At 49.1% G+C, this 12436-nt stretch overlaps 1 protein-coding gene across 2 annotated transcripts in view; it reads left to right on the top strand.

The window, feature by feature from the left end:
* LOC112142772 (drebrin-like protein) overlaps positions 1–12436 on the top strand; it is a 25606-nt gene that overhangs the window by 607 nt on the left and 12563 nt on the right. The window lies entirely within an intron of this gene.

Raw genomic sequence — 12436 nt, 5'->3', positions numbered from 1 at the left:
TGGATGATAGATGGATGGATGATGGATGGATGGATGGATGGATGATAGATGGATGGATGGATGATGGATGATGGATGATGGATGATGGATGGATGGATGATGGATGATGGATGGATGATGGATGTACGGAGTATCCATCCATCAAGTCTTGTTGTCATCTATCTGTTCAGAAATAAAATCTTTGACACAGAAATTCTGAAATTCTGATCAACTGTTTGCTGATGACTCTGTGATGTATTTGTCTTTAAGCTGTTTGTGTTCAGATGCATGATGGTCCGTGTGCGGCGGTGAGTTTGTCGGTCAGCATGCAGCAGTGCGTTGTGTTGACATTAGTGCGTCTCCGGTTTGGGGGCGTGTCTGACTCCAGAGCGGACTCTCTGGTTCCTCTATGAGGTTTTCCCGCTCCACAGTCCATCCTGAAACAGGAAGTTCTTTCTGTAGAAGCAGAAGTGAGACTGAAGCGGACCTCTACTGGATCCGGATGCTCTGAAGAACCCGTGATGCAGAGTAGACCGCACATCCTCAAAGTCAGCTGCAGCACTAAACCAGAAGGTCATCTCAGGAGAAATATAAGTCTGAACACAAACCAAGCTGTGAGTCTTCATGTATCCTGCTGCTCATTCCTCCATCATGAGGAGCAGGGCAGGATGGACTGAGGTCAGATACCTGAGAAGACTCGACGTTTCCAGCTTTCATTCATCTGAGGGGGCTGTTGGCAGCTGAAAGGGTTGCAGGCGTCTGCAGAGGAGTCCTGAACTTCCTTCAGGAGACGCTCGGACTTCACAGGAACGTTTACTCTTTTCATGAAACTCTTCTGAAATGTTTGAGACGCTGAAGAACGTGCAGGACATGTTTTTGGTTCTAGACTTCATGGGCCTCATGGATGTGGTCAGAGTCTGGAAGGCCACACAGGTGAGGTTCTGATAAACCTGTGGTGAACCTGACGGCGTCCGTGGCAGCGTGGCCCTGAGGGGGGTGGAGCCAGAATCCAGCTGTTTCTTTCTTTGAGAAATTTGGATCATTTTACATTGAAATTAATGGAGACCAGCTGGACTGTTATGCCCCCTAATGGTCATCAGAAAAACCGACCTGGCTCCAGTTGGTTGTGTCTGAGATCCTCCTGACATGGATCTCTGAATGAAGCCTTCAGTCCAGTTAAGTCACTGCTAGCATCAGTTAGCGGTTAGCATGGATCCCGATTCACTGCTAGCATCAGTTAGCGGTTAGCATGGATCCCGATTCACTGCTAGCATCAGTAAGCGGTTAGCATGGATCCCGATTCACTGCTAGCATCAGTAAGCGGTTAGCATCGACCCTGATTCACTGCTAGCATCAGTTAGCAGTTAGCATGGATCCCGATTCACTGCTAGCATCAGGTAGCGGTTAGCATGGATCCCGATTCACTGCTAGCATCAGTAAGCGGTTAGCATGGATCCCGATTCACTGCTAGCATCAGTAAGTGGTTAGCATGGATCCCGATTCACTGCTAGCATCAGTAAGCGATTAGCATCGATCCCGATTCACTGCTAGCATCAGTTAGCGGTTAGTGTGGATCCCGATTCACTGCTAGCATCAGTTAGCGGTTAGCATGGACCCTGATTTACTGCTAGCATCAGTAAGCGGTTAGCATCGATCCCGATTCACTGCTAGCATCAGTTAGCGGTTAGCGTGGATCCCGATTCACTGCTAGCATCAGTTAGCAGTCAGCATCGACCCTGATTTACTGCTAGCATCAGTAAGCGGTTAGAGTGGATCCCGATTCACTGCTAGCATCAGTTAGGAGTCAGCATCGACCCTGATTTACTGCTAGCATCAGTAAGCGGTTAGCGTGGATCCCGATTCACTGCTAGCATCAGTTAGCGGTAAGCATGGATCCGGAGCATCTAAGGTGGTTCCAGATCTGCTTGACCCCAGCGATGTTTTTGGTGGATCTGGGTCGTGACCTCGTCTCCCTCAGCGTTGGAGGTTCACGACCGCTGACGAGGACTTTGACTGTCGGAGCAGATCAGCTGATGTTTACTGAGGCCGGCGGGGGGGCAGATCCATGAAGGGTCTCGGATCGATGCTGCAATTACACGGAGCCTTCTCCTCGTCTCCTGACCCCGCCCCTCTCAGGACGGTCTGTGGTGGTCTCTGTTCTGGCCGAGGAGCTCCTCCTCCAGCTGTCGGGGTAAACGGTGGACGGACGCCAGCGTTTGTCCTCTGGACGCCGCGGCTCAGACAGAAACATCTCTGTTATCACACTGTGTGGGGGAGGGGTGTTTACAATGACACCCCCTCTGTTTGTTTGTGGTGGTGGTGGGGGGGGTCCAGCTTTGAGCAGGACATGGAAGAGTCTCTGTGCATCACGACTCGACTAACCAATAAAATGTCAGGACAAAGGCCACGCCCCTCTGGAGGCACTCTGTGCTCTGATTGGTCAGCTGTAGTGGTGTGAAGAGGCTCCGCCCACTTTCTCTCCAAATGTCCTAGTTTAACATTAACAGCTGATTCCGTTTACAGTGAAGCTGAACGTGAAGAGTTCGCAGAAACGTTTTCATCTTCTTTCTCTGAAGCTGAAGAGCCGTTTCCTAACTCCTCAGGAAGAAACGCAGCGATTGGCTGAACTGAACCACTCCCACATGACATCATCACCTCATTAGCATATTCTAGCCTCTCGGCTTTGTGGAAAACGTGACGCCGTCAGTGAGAACTGAACAGAACCGGATTTTAATCCAAACATTAGAAAAAGGAAGTGGGGGGGGGTCGCTAAGTCGGCAAGAAAACCAGAAACAACAGAAGAAAAGAACAGTTTTCACAATAAAACACACAACAGGAAATCAACTTCAGCCTTCAAAGTAAAAGTCGTTCCGTCTTGTAATCCTGAGGAACCGAGAAACGTGTCTCTGAGGTTTAGTCTGAATGAAAAGCTGATCCTTGGATTACTCTGGGATCAATCTCTGATCCCTGCATGATCGTGTACAGATCAAATGATTTCTGTGAAGATTTATTTTTCTGGCCCGTCCTGAAGATCTGTGGTTCGGATGCGGTTTTGGACATGTTTAGGTCTGGTTCTGGATGTGGTTTTGAAGATATTTTGGATTTGGTTTTTAAGTAGCGTTCAGTATTCTGTTTAGAATCCAGAACCCTTTTGTTTTGTAGTTTAGATTTGGTCAAGTAACTGGTTTTGGATGTAGTTCTGGATCTGGTTTGGATCTGGTTTTCTAGGCGGTTTTGGATGCTGTGTTGAACATGTTCAGGTGTGGTTCTGGAAGCGGTTTGGATCTGGTTTTGGAGGTGGTCTCAGAGGCCCCTGGTTGATCCTCTGAGGATCTTGGCGGCGCCGTTTCAACACATTAAAGGTTAAAGGAGTGAAAATGGAGCAATGATGGGGGGAGGGGAGCATCCGGATTCAGAGGAGGGGGGGGTCAGATTTAGGATGCTGTCGAGACTGAAACCAATAAAGAGGTCAGATGGGGGGGGCATCGTTCTGGGGTTCATAGACTTTTTTAATGTTGTGAAATGAAACCTGAAATCCTCTGAATTTAAAAACACTTCTATGCAATAAAATAAAAAATAAAAATAAATAAATAAACAAATAAAAAGTAAAAAATCAAAGATAACGTTTTTTCTTTATTTTACAAACTATCAGTTTGTATTCATTTTTATTCCAGTCTTTCAGTTTTTTTCATCCTTTTATTTTCTGAAGTTAAATTAAATCGTTTATATTTCCAGGATTTTTCCGTTTTCATCCGCAGACTCTCACATTCATTCCTGATAATCAGCAGTTTTCAGTCCGGCTGGAATTCTGTTTGAGTCTAAGTATGGAGGTTGAGGGTTTTTGTCTGGAGATGGTCCTGACGGTCCTCAGGTTCAGGATTCAGGTTGGGGGGGTCTCAGGTGCTGCAGGTGTTGAGTCCAGACCTGGTTCTGTCTCAGTGCCTCCTGTGTGTTTGCACTGATGGGGCGTTTGGGTTCAGTTTCATGCTGTTGTTTTTGGGGGGGGTGGAGTGTTTCTGGGGGCCTCAGACCCCCCACAGTCCTCCCAAAGCTCAGCAGGTTCTGTAAACAGAAATCGAATGTTCTTCCAGCAGAGCGGCCTACAGCCGTGGTCACCTGTCCTGCTGCTCTTCATCCTCCTCCTCATCCTCCCGTCAGCGCTGGCTCCAGGGGTTCTGCTGGAGGAAGACTCCAGATGAAGAGCGGCTGAAGGCTTCAGAGTTCAGGCTGACCTGCAGCTGAAGGTCCTCCATTGTCTCTGTGGTGCGTTTAGGTGCAGGAAGCAGTTTGATCTTCACCGGCGGATCTTCATGATCCATTTAAAAATCTGCTGTAACATTAATAAAACTCAACAGTCTGCAGGAAGGGAAGGAGTGACTCCTCCCCTGTTGCCATGGTAACCACACAGCTTCTTCAATGTTGCCTCTCATTATAAAATTAAAAACATCCTTAACCTCTGAGAAACAATCACAATCCATGTTCTCCTGTTCTTCTGCAAGGGTCTTAGCGTTTAGCTGTTAGCTTAGCGTTTAGATTTAGAAGTTGGTTTAGCATTTAGCTGTTAGCTTAGTGTTTAGCTGTTAGCTTAGCGTTTAGCATTTAGAAGTTGGTTTAGCATTTAGCTGTTAGCTTAGCGTTTAGCTGTTAGCTTAGCGTTAAGCTGTTAGCTTAGCGTTAAGCTGCAGGTTTTGTGTTTAGCAGCTGGTTTAGCATTTAGCTGCAGGTTTTGTTTAGCATTTAGCCGCTGGTTTAGCATTTAGCTGCAGGTTTTGTTTAGCATTTAGCCGCTGGTTTAGCATTTAGCTGCAGGTTTTGTTTAGCATTTAGCTACAGGTTTATAGCTGCCATATTAGCATTTATCCGCTAGTTTAGCTTTTAACTGCTAGTTATCATTTAGCTCCCAGTTCAGTGTAAAACTCTTTGATCACAGATTTGTTGCTGCCTGAACTCTTGAATTCCTGAGTTCTGATGTTCTTGGGAACGTTCTGCAGCTGCTCAGATTCTGATCAAGCTCCTCGTGGTTTTTCCACTTCTTAAGGTGTTTTAAGGTTCGGTGGTGAAAAAACAAAATCAGTATTTGTAAGTATTGAACCCACAGAATGAAACCTCCGAGTTTCCTCAGTGAATTCTTCATCATACCGTCGCTCCTGCTGTGGAGGTGAACTGAAACCTTCTGTAGAAGTAAGTGACCCGTCTTCAGCCTCACTTTGACGTGATCACAACAGTGAACACTCCATCTGACCTTTGACCCTCCATGTGTCCGTAAGCAGGAAGTGACCGGGTCATAATCCACGCCGCCGCCGCCGCCCTCCTCGGCCGGTTCCTCTCGTCATCGTGTCCCTAGCTCAGGCCTTTATGCAACATGTCAAGTGAATTGTGGGACGGGGGCGGCCGCTTCACGCCGAGCTCTGAAGCGAGGGTTTGAACTCTCGCAGACAGAGGCAGGACGCTGATGGACGCTGACGGGCGGATGCTATTTTTAAGAGGAGGCTCTTTGTTGGAGAGCGCGGGAACACTGCGCTGCAGGTCAGCAGCGGCTGTGGTGGAGTGGGCGGATGCTTCAGCAGGTATGCTGTGTGGGCGTCCGCGGGGGGGCTCACCCCCCCACAGCTCCATGATGGAGACGTTAGAGAGCAGCTGCAGGCGGAGCGTGTTCATCTGCTGCTGCGCTCGACCTCCAGCCCTCCGCAGCGGCTTCGTCTGTGGGCTGCTGCTCTCTGCTGGGTTGTTTGTTTGTTTTTGTTTGTTTTCTGGTTACGCTCCGTAAACGTTGCAGCTGGTCTCTTCAGAATCGTTCCAGATCCTCCCTCCTGGTTTGGTCTCTCCGGCTCCAGTAAAATGTTCAGACTCTGACGACCTGCAGGAGTTTTTTTATCCTGCAGGTCGTCACCGGAATAGAAATGATTATTTATTCATGTTTCTCGTCCACCTGAAGCTTCAGCCTCTCGCTGGTTCAGGATTTGAAGCGTTTTGATCCAAAAAGCTGCAAACTGCTGGTTTGGCATGAACACACGTCAGCATCCTTTCAGGGCGGGGCTTGTAGCTGGTGGGCGTGTCTGTACTCATGACTTCCCCTTGATTTAATGGAGATATTCAGCTGTTTGGTGGAGTCAGATCCTGACCCGATCTGGGTCACGGCGCCGGTTCCAGCTCCAGCTTGTTGGAGGGAGGAGCCTCTCACGTGAAAGTCCTCATGAGGACGTGTGGGTTTAGCACGCAGACGTCTACGCAGCCAGGACGGCGATGTGATGAGTGATGGAGGCTTCCATTGTTTGAGCTTTAAAGCCGGATTTCCACCTGAGTGGATTCACCTGCAGGCAGCAGTTTGACGAGGTCAGTGGAGCCAAAGAACAGCGAAGAATCGGCGCCGGCGGCTGGAACGGCGGCAGATGAAGAACAGAAAAGCACCATTAAAAACAGTTAATGCCTTTGAAACGTAGAGACTCCAGCTAAAAACCACAAGAACAAAGACGCATGACAATTAGAACGGTGGGGGTGATGGGGTGGGGGGCTGTTACCTAACCTTATCTACTCTCTGAGTCCAGGTGTGATCAGGTGAACTGGTCAGTAAAAACTGCTGTTTTGGGGGCGTGGCCTATTGATTGACAAGATTCGCCTTTGTGGGCGTGTTCCAGTGTCAGGTACTTTGCTTTCTGTGACATCATATCCTGTCCACATGGTGACGAAATCTGACCTAAGAAAAATAAAGGAGACTACCCACAATTCCACAGGAGTCAGATAACTGCTTTAAACAGGAAGTGTTACTCTGGTTCTGCGGTCTGCATGGTTACTGGCTGCATGTTCGGTTCCTGATCAGATGATGTGAATGTTTCCTCTTTCCTCCCCCGCTCCTCCTGGTCCTGGTCCGGTGGGAGCAGCACGGAGGCCTTTGGACCTCCTCTTTCTGCCACATCCAGATGTTTCCGAGCTCGTTCTTCCATAAATGGATCTCCATGCTGATCTGCTGTACAGCCCGCAGAGCCTCAGAGCGTCAGCAACAGCTTCAGGAGCTTCAGCTTCAGCAGCAGCTTCTTCCACACCCGCAGGAGCTGTGACGGTTCCGGTCCAGCTTTTCCAGATGTTCCTCCCTTCAGGCTCGGTGGTGAAGAAGAAGAGCGACAGCAGCGACCGGCCGGCAGCCTGCTGACTGGAGCTCTCTGACTCACAGCTTTATGTGTCAACGCCTTTTCAGGGAGGGAGGGGGGCAGCTAAAGTGGCTCCACAGGGGAATTCTGGGTAGTTTGTTCACAGGTTTTCACATTCTGCCTGGAAACAAGCAGCAAAGCACCTCTTTCTGCCTCTTTCTGCCTGTTTCTGCCTCTTTCTGCCTGTTTCATGTCCAAATTAAGCAGTTGGGATTTCACTGCAGAAATCTCGACTTTTTCCGGACCGGAGGTTAGATTGGATCAGAACCGGCGCCGGCAGAGACTTGTAGGAAACGCTGTCCTCTAAAGACGAAGGCGCTCCTGACTCTGCAGGAAACGGTCTGACTCGTCTCTAACAGTGACATCATCACAGACGGGAAGCGGTGGAGATCCGACCGCTCTCTGGAGTCTGGGGGGGCCGTGTGTGAGTCTGGGGGGCCGTGGTTGAGTCTGGGGGGCCGTTTGTGAGTCTGGATCAGTCAGAGGAGGACTGAAACAGATGAAGTTTGGATTCTGACCCCAGAAACTGCTGCCAGACATGAATAACTGCAGGTTTCTGTGTCGTCGGGATCTTCTGGTGATTTGGACCTTGGGGGTTGAAGTCATGCCGTTCTTCTGCTGTCCGGATCTCTCGGTTCTGCAGCTCCTGCTGGCTGTTGAGGATTCTGGGAGATACTAATTGTTTTTCGAATGTTCCATAATATCATCTGGACGTGTTTCTTTCATTTGTAATAATGTGTTCCTGGAGAAACTTGTGTTTCAGCTATGATGTCCTGAGACGTTTCCCCAGAACCTCCAGAACCGGTGTGTCATCTGTAACCGGCTCATCTGATGTGGACAGTCTGGAGAGGATCTTTTGGACAGCTTGATTCCTGTTCTTCAGTTGTTTGAGCTTCAGGAGCTTTTAATAGATCCTTGTTATGAATGAATGGGCGGAGCCTCCGAGTGTGACCTCATCCTGACTCTGAAGGAACGTCCCTTTCATCTGAAGAAGCTCAGACCAAACCCAGCCCGCCGAGCTGTCGATCCAGGTGGAGAAGTGCCGTGGGTCCATCGCAGTGTTCGGATGTTCTCTGCTGACTCCAAACTATTCCCTTCACTTCCTGGTTGGGCGTCACGGACGCCATTCGGTAGCTGCCCCTCCCCCTCCATGTCAACAAGAGCAAACACAAAGACAGAAACAAACAGGATCCGTCCGTCTGTGTTCGGCACCGCCGTCTGTCAGCCTGCTGGGACCCCATGTGGCGTCCTGGCCCGGCGCCTGGCGGCTGCTTCCACGCTGAGGATGGAGAGGACTTCCTGTTGTTCCTCCTTGCTGGTTTCTGTGTCAGCAGACGTCCCAGAAGGCCCGGCTTCTCCTCCTCAAACCGCCACACACTGCTCCCGTTTCTGCCCGCCGGTGAGCTCCGCTCTGCCGCCGGGAATAACCGGGCTTTCCTTCCCTCAGGAGGGAGGAGCTTCACGTCTGCAGGAAGAGGAGATGCAGAACAACAGACCGTCATAAGTTCATCACGCCAATCTCCAGATTTCCAGATCTGTTCTAAAGCTGACATGCGACAGCGCCGACCTTCAGTCCACGCAGAAAACACAGTTCACACACGGAGGAAACTTTTGTTTTTACTGCTACAATCGGACCGTTTACTGCGCTGCAGTTTGACCGTTTTTATAGTGTATTTACTGACAAAAGTAACTCACCAAAATGCGTCCAAATGAGACCAAAAAAATGATTTAGCATCAAGCTAACGCTAGTTAGCCACAGTTTGTAGTTTCACCAGCTAACCTCGTTTGTACAAGCAGAAAACCGAAGGAGTCAAACACCGGCCCGGTGGGGGAGTGTCCTGCCTGAGACTGGGAGGTTCAACCCCACAGCTGAGTGAGGGTTGGGGGGTGTCCTGGTTGCAGATGGGACTGCAGTTCAGTGCTTCTCCGGGGTGGGGGGGTTGACTTTAACATTCACAGAAAAATCCCTGAAAACAACATTTTACAAGAAGAACTCTGAGAGTTAAAAATAATAAATCAAACAAATCTTTAAATAAATCAGATGCATTTCTGCTGTTGAAGTAATGCAGCAAATGTGGACAAAAGAGAATTATAACTGGATAAACTGAACCGTTGATCTTATCAAGAAAGTTTTTCAGGATCAAAATAATCTTATTTTGAGAAAACATGTTTTAGTTATTAGATTTTTGTTCTAGTTCTTGATTTCTGCTTCCTCACTGGTTAATTATTTTAATTTAAAGATCATTTTTAAAATGTTTAGAATTATTGACTTGTTTTCTAAAGACTATTTTCATCATGAAGAAATGAACAGATAAGTAGAACTAAACTGTAAATAAGACGAGAGGTTTTAACGTCTTCATTTCTGCCGTTTCTCCAGATTTTCCTGGATGAAAACCAGATTTCCTGTTGTTGATGCGTTAAAGTGAAGCTCTGCTGATGAAAGGCTGATGAAGGATCGGATTCTGGTATTCTGGAGCGGTTCCTCCCACTCAGCAGATCTCTAAATGATCCTCCCACGTGTTCCAGCAGAGATCTCCTCCAGGAGCTCGTCTCTGCTTTACGGATGTGTCGCTCTTCATCTCCTTCTTCCTCCTTTCTGTGAAGCTGCTTTCATTCCTCTGGAGCTTTCATCGCCGGGTTCTGTTGGGCCTGAACCGGGTCAGATATGCCCGGGTCCATCTGAATGAGGTCAGGACTTCCACCTGGATTCCTCACCTTCAAACCTGGTTCTGCCATGGCCCCGCCCCCTCGCAGCTTTCACACAGCACGACCACAGGCTAACATCAGGCGGGGGCGGGACAAAGAAACACGCCTGGGACACGCCCACATTTGCTGTTAGCGTCCTTCCATGAATGTTTGGATATTAAAAACGTTTCCTTCAGTCAGAAACGGATTTGGTTTCATTTTCTGGAGGACTCAAATCCAGACGGTTTGAGGTTTCCTCAGACGCCTCACGAGTCCACGGTCCTCTCCTTGATCCGCTTCAGTTTCATCTTCGGACTCGTCAGCTGAGGCCGGCAGAGTCTGAGATGTGTGGGTCCAGACCACGTCTGCTCCTCTGGGGAAGCTCCTGATCCCAGTGGAGGTCTAGGGGCTCCTGGAAGTCTGGGGACTCCTGGAGGTCTGGGGACTTCTGGAGGTCTGGGGACTCCTGGAAGTCTGGGGGATCCTGGAGCTCCTGAAGATCTGGAGGCTCCTGGAGGTCTGGGGACTCCTGGAGGTCTGGGGACTTCTGGAGGTCTGGAGGACCCTGGAGGTCAACAGACCTGGATCAGATGTCAGTCAGAGAAACTGAGCCACTCATCACAAACAGACCAGATAGAACAGGAAGTCGGTCACTGACAGATGATCCAGTCAGTGCCAGATGACGTTCAGTTCTTCTGGTAAACGGGTTCAAATCTCCTCGGTTCTCCTGGTCGATCCCGTCCGGTAAAAAGCTCGGACTCTCCTGCGGATGCTGAGAACAGACTCGTGGACCGGATCTCTGAGGGAATCAGGGAGACTTTGAAGTGATCTGAATTCCAGGACAGCAGAGGCAGTCTTAATGGGGCTGTGGTGGAGCGTGACGCCTGTGATTGTCAGATAAAAACGGAGAAGTCTTCCATGACTTTTTCTCCTCCTGAACAGATTTTCGTTGTTCCACCGTCTCTCTCTGCGTCTCCTTTGCTCTCTGAGAGGTAAAACTGTAACACATGTTCCTGCTGTGGAGACATGGAGGAACGTTCTTCCGGACTCCACCGAGAGGCTCAGGATGAATCTACGTGTTTCCAAAGTTCTGGGACCTTCAGCTGAAAGGAAAACACTCCCACTTCTGTCCTTAGCTCCACCCCTTTGATGTGATGGAGATTCTCTGGTCATCTACTGACCAACAGTCCAGAGATTTGAATCAAACTCAGTTTATTTAAAACAGCAGTCCTGACAAAACTTTATTGATTCATGTTTTTCAAACGATTGTCTATAATGAACAGAAATGTTGTTTAATGTGACTAGTGATGGGGGCGGGGCATGGAGCATGAAAACTGTGGGCGGAGTCTCAGTGTGGTCGCTCCTCTTCATGTGATCTATGCTGCCCCCAGTGGCGGCTGTCAGAGATGAACGTGTGAATGTGCAGTAGAGACGGTTTCTACTCAGTAATCTAAACTCTGATGTCAATCTTTGTTCAGATAACGAGTAAACGTGACGTCCGCTTCAGCTCGAGAGTAGACGCGCCGTTAGAAGGAGCTGGTCTGTGGAAACATGACTGGTTTGTAGTTTTTTGCTTTGAAGCTGCAGGGGCGGAGCTTTACGCTGGTTCTGCTCATTGACAGTATAAAGAGATGGACAGAGCAGCTGTGACATCATCTATAGAAAATGCCTTACCTCTGGTTCCAACCAAAGGAAGTCAATTCAGGCCATTTTTATGTGATAAAGACGCCGCCATGTTGGAACCAGATGACATTAGTGGTGATTGGTCCAACATGGCAACACTCTCACCAATCAGGGGTTAGGTCAAGCCACACCCCTTCTACTGAAAGCGGTTTGTGAGTTACTGTCAATCAAACGTCGGGGGTTGGGCCAGCCACACCACATGCTTTTACTGAGGCTTCTGATTGGTCGGTTTATAACTCTTACTAACTGGTGATAAGGAAAAAATATCCTGAAAAAAAACAGGATTAGTAAGAAGACGTTAAAAAGTATCGGATCCAGAATGTTGACCAATAGAATGATAGCAGCTGTTTGTTTCTCTATAGAAGTGAGATTCGGACTTCCTGGAGCCACTTCCTGTTTGGAACAGTAGGGGGCGGGGACAGTGTGTCCAGTTCTATACTCAGTGATTCGGCTTCCTTCTGCCTTCAGTGTCTGTATCGACCCAGACCGGTCCAGGCCTGTGTTCTTCAGAACCTTTCTATCTTGAATCGTGCGTCCTCCAGTCTCAGATCGATACGGACGCCGGCGTCCTGCAGAGCCCAGACTCTGACCTTTCCCTCTGCATAGCATTTACAAACATGGGTTTGTTTTCTGTGGTGCCCGCTCCTTTGCTCGCCGCATCCGTCCTGCAGAGTCCTGAAGCCCCCCTCCCCCGCCATTGAAGCGCGGCTCTGTGCTCCAGAATCGACCCGCGGACACTTTCCAGATCCGTTTGCTTTGGCAGCAGCAGGAAGCGTTCTTATCCCGGTGAGGAGTCCGCACTTAAAGGTCTTTTCCTCCCCGCTGAGAACTCCAGCGAGGGGCGGGGCTTCTGACATCACGCCATCAGCCGGACAGACTCTGTTCTCCAGCACCTCCTCACAGGAGTCAGACAAACCTCCAGCAGAGGTTTAACTTCAAATGGA

Source organism: Oryzias melastigma, linkage group LG14 (genome assembly GCF_002922805.2).
Source record: "Oryzias melastigma strain HK-1 linkage group LG14, ASM292280v2, whole genome shotgun sequence".
In the NCBI taxonomy this organism is placed as follows: Eukaryota; Metazoa; Chordata; class Actinopteri; order Beloniformes; family Adrianichthyidae; genus Oryzias; species Oryzias melastigma.
This window is presented reverse-complemented; position numbering and strand designations above follow the sequence as displayed.